This window comes from Gavialis gangeticus, unplaced genomic scaffold, assembly GCF_001723915.1.
Source record: "Gavialis gangeticus isolate Ggan-Ray unplaced genomic scaffold, GavGan_comp1, whole genome shotgun sequence".
NCBI lineage: Eukaryota > Metazoa > Chordata > Crocodylia > Gavialidae > Gavialis > Gavialis gangeticus.
In genome coordinates this window covers 155,294,100-155,298,962 of record NW_017729022.1, presented here as the reverse complement: position 1 = coordinate 155,298,962, position 4,863 = coordinate 155,294,100, and positions in this window count along the sequence as shown.

Genomic DNA, 4,863 nt, shown 5'->3' with positions numbered 1-4,863 from the left:
AGTATGGTTCATCATTTAAAATCTGATGTTTTTTCAGTAAAATGTTCTTCTCCCCTGCCCTCTTTTCAGCTTTTCTTTTTCCCTCATACATGGTTCTTAAACCTTTTCCTGCTGACATTAATTTATCATTACATATTCTGCTTTCCTTCCCTTTGACTCCATTGCTCCATGTGTAGTTTTAGTTATAGGACTGAGAAGTCCATCAGCATCTCATTTGAGATGAACTTTCAAATCTGGGGACACATGAATGGGGTGAAAATTAGTGAGTAACCTTATTGCTAATCTGAATCAGCCAGTTGCAGTGATCGTGAGTGTTCTTTGTTTGCTTGTATTTCGGGATGACACAAATATTTTAATAATAAAAAGTTAAGTGAAACACCCACTTCTAGGAACTAGATTGAACCACAAAGCTCAAGGTTTTCAGTGCAGTGATAATTTTTTGTCCAATCTGTAAAGTTGCAGTTTCTGACTGAAGTTTTGGTGCAAATGTGCTTATGGGATTTAATCTCTTTTTAGACCAAAGCTGTTAAGAGAATGCTGGATGACCTTGAGATCCACAGACCTAGGTTTTTAGATCCTTAGCTGAACCAAATTCCAAACCATCAGTAATTTAGCAGTGACCATAATCAGCTCATAAATGGTTCACCTGACCCTAACCTTCTTCAATTCATAGCACTCTTAAAATCACTAAACTCTCTCAGCCTTTCTACCACCTTGCTAGCAAAACTGGCTGCACAGATGTGCCAGAATGCTAAACTTGAAATTAAAAAACGAAAAGGTATCAGTGACTGACATCATTACTTCTTTATTTTTTCAGTCATTGCAACATGCATTTGATGTATCAACATATAAAAAAGTTTGGTTTTTTTCAGTTAACCAGACTTAAGTCAAATATTGCCAGTTATTCAGCCATGATATGAGGCATTTACATATAGCTGTTTTAAGTCAAACAGCAACAAATAAAGGCAGGCCAAACTATTGTGAAAAAAGATGCCAATGAAGAGTTTAGCAATATAAACTCTGAAATTCTTCAGCACTTCTGCAAAGGTGGTCATGTAGTCTAAAGACCTGATTCCACTCTTAGAATTTCTCTAGGAGCTAGACTTTACTCAAATTCATTACTGACACTGATGTAAACCAAGAGCACTTTCAAGGAGTAAAGCTGATTCCAGTTTTTGGCTCTCTGTCCATTTGGCTAGAGCAATGGCATTACTACTTATGCTAGAATTTGTATTTGTACTAGTAGCTGTAGGCAGCAAAGTAGCTAGACTTGAACTTCAAGCTTGCAGTGGAAGGGATTGCACCTGGGAGCATGATTTCAGTTCATCTCTCTTGCTTTCATCTTCACTGATAAAACTTATCAATGACTTAAAAAGACAGACATTATATATATATATTCAATTCCTCTCTGTTATGATAATGACAGTTAAGCTGTTTAAACTACTGACAATAATCTTTATTGCCTTGAAAATACAACTAATATTTATTGTTGTAGAAATTAAATTTCTATGCACTAACTTGCAAACTGTAGCTGCTGCAAATAAGTTTTTTCTTTTTTTTTAAGTAGATAGGCACCCTCTCTGCCGTAATTAGACAAAGGAAAGTGAGAATACTCATCATTCTTACAATTTCAAAATAGTAAATTTATGGAATATTAATCCTGGCACACCTCCTGGTGAACGGTACCAATGTAGGACTTGACTAGGGCTATGTGAACTGAATAGCTGTCTTCCAAAGGTTTCTTTGAATGCTCCCAAAGAAGCATTTGATTCTCTGAAAAGTTACGTGGGTTGCTTTGGTTTTAACATCTTCTGTCTATGTCTAGTTTCAGCACTACCCATCAGCCAGTAATTTAAGTATCTATATAGAGGTTTTGTGCTCTGGGGAAATTCATAGGCAGACCAACACTCTGTCTGGCAGTACAGCTGCAGGGAGAAGCAAAGATGTCACTCTGTCTAGTCTCCCCCTTTAGGAGTGAAAGTGGAAGAGGAGGCAGTTAGTTGCTTCCTTTGGCAGCTTGAAGTCACATATAAGTCTCACCTAATTTTGCAGAAAATAAGCTAATATCATTTTCCAAGATAACCTTTACTCAGCCCAATCACAAACAGCTAACTTGTGACAATAGTGAGCCTAAAAGATTGTAGAGTAGTTATGTGGTCTACATCCCCCGAAATGGAGAGAGAAAGTTGATGGAGCCACCAAAGATGTTGTATTCTACTCATCCCAATTCAGATTGTTTAGCCTAGCATTAAATATGAGCAGGAAAAGAGATATATCAATGTTTGAATAGAGTCTCCAGTACGAAGTCCTGTCATGAGATCCATATATTGTAGCATACTGAAATATGCTAACAGACAAGTAAAAATTCAAGTGTGGACTTAACCGGTTGGAGGTTAGTGGTGGTTCTCTCAGTGCTTTATAGTGTTTTAGATTTTACTAGCATTGTGGTGTCCACTTCTATGCATGGTGGACTGTTCTCAGCATTTCTCATCTTCTTTATATGGTCTCTCATTGATTTCATTTGTTATTCATCTGTCCCATGGGTTACTTCTGTGAATCTATTACATTCAGGCTTTCTATTGGCCATCAAGGGCCAGCCTAAATCAACTTCACTCCAATGACACCAGTGAATCTTCACTGATTTACACCACCTGGTCCCAAATCATACCCCACTCTGTATGTCTCACAAAAATGAAACAGCCACAACAGTGTCAGTAAAATCCTAATGCACAGTGGAAGTCTGAGCCCACATGTGAGCATTAGCTGAAGATTAACCAGGATGCTAGATCAGTTTTGATACATTTGAGAAGCATTGCCAGGCAGAGAGCCAAACTTGCACCAAGTAATGCCAAGGTATTTATTTGTATCTCCATCATTCTTTATCTTGAGAACAGCAAGTGTCAGGAATAATTTTACTTAATAAAAATATTCCTGCATCTTCCAGGTCTCTTTTTAACAGAACCCCTCTCTTATATTTAGTTGCATAGAGTCTGCTATAAGAGGATGCACTGTATTTCTAAGAAAGACATTAGCAGCATTTTATACTTCTTTTCTCTCCATTCAGTATGTGAATCTTTATATAAAGAACAATCAATTGTCAACTGATAAAGGTGAGCAAATGTTGTTTATAAAAATTCTCACTAGAGCTATTTTTTACACTTATTCTGATGCATTCTGATTAGAAGGTGTCAGAACGGACTAGACTGCTCTCGTGTATTCAGTGTCCCTGTGTTTCAAAATGGTAGTGGGAGCACTTTAACTAAAAGCTTGTCAAATGAGCTTTTAGTTAAAGTGTCCTCACCACCATTTTGAAATGCAGGATTCTGAATACATGAGATTCTGTGGACATTTTAATTAAAGCGACTCCTGAAAGCCGCTCTAATTAAAATGCCACCCCTGTCCCCCACCCCAGAGCAGGTATATAGGTTCCCATTGTTTTAAAAATGTAATTCTTGCCAGGAAGTATATTTTCAAGGGGGTTTTTTATTACACATAGGTAAGTTCTTCTTAACAAATTGTTTGGTCTCTGAAGGAATGAACAACAAAAGTGAATGAACATAGTTAGTGTTGCCTAGATCTGCACTTATTCTTATATTTTTAAAGCACTGCACAGAGATCCAATGACACAGCACCCATTAAAATTGTCTCAGGTCTAAATACTAAGAAGTCTTCAAAATATATCCGCTATTCCCAATTTCAAAAGCAATTCCTAGGATTCACTAATGTTCACTCTAGACATTCTGTACTGTATCTACATATTCCCAATTACCCTGATACTCTTACCCTAATATACTAAAGGATTTTTCTGTATTGTGCTGTGCCATTGAAAGCCAATATAGTATTATGGCCCTCATCTTGCATCTGACTGCCAGCAGATGCCTTACCTTCAGTGGTACAATTGCAGAGGCATGAGTACGTACAGTTGCAGGACTAACACCTATTAAATCCACTACATTTGCTTTGTGTAAAGTAATATAAGCTAGATTCTCTGTACGTTCAGTTCCTTAGACTACACTAGCTTCCCTTAGATCTCCTTTCATCTGTTTATCAATCTGTATGTATGAAGACATGTAAACCTGTGTAACAGTACATGCTGAGATCAACATAGCATATTGGTTGAAATGAATGACATATTATAATGGTCACTTCTGCACATCCTCATGCTATTTGTTGTTTATGTTTCTCTTTTTTTGCCCTCAGCATGAACATCACCATGGGACACTTGATTATACTGTGGTAAATGCTGGAGTCCAGATTATGAGCTGATATGCATATGTGGCCTGTAAAATACCCTTTGAAAAAGACGTGTGATTCTTAGACTATAGGCCAGGTAGAGAATCTAAAGAAAGTCAAACTGGTGAAACATACGCTAGGACAGGATTGAACAAGAACAAGGTGTAACTAAGTCACTACAAAAACTTCTTTCTGAATTTGGCTCAGTATATATTACTGTTTGTTTTAGGAGCCTTAGGAAATGCTGTCCTATCTGGGCTTTGAATCATTATTATCCATGTTGTATCTCAGTGTGCTAGGTACCTACAGAAATGTCAGAAGACATGGTCCCTTTTCTTAATTTAGTGTCACAAGATTACATTGTATATATAGCCTAAAATAAGGAGCAGGGCAATGCACTAAATGAAGCACCAGGATACCATTTGCCCCACTGAGATGTCTCCCTGAATCTTCCCCTGGGGTCTGGAGAGTGTGCCTGCTGACAGACCCCCTTTTTGGGTGCAATATTCACATGGTGTCTGAGCTGGTCCTATAACATGGAGTATAGGGATGTGTAACAGGGTCAGTGTTGAGCTTTCTTTCACCTACTGAGGTGTGGGAAGAATTGAAGTCTCCCAACAGAAAAGGAAT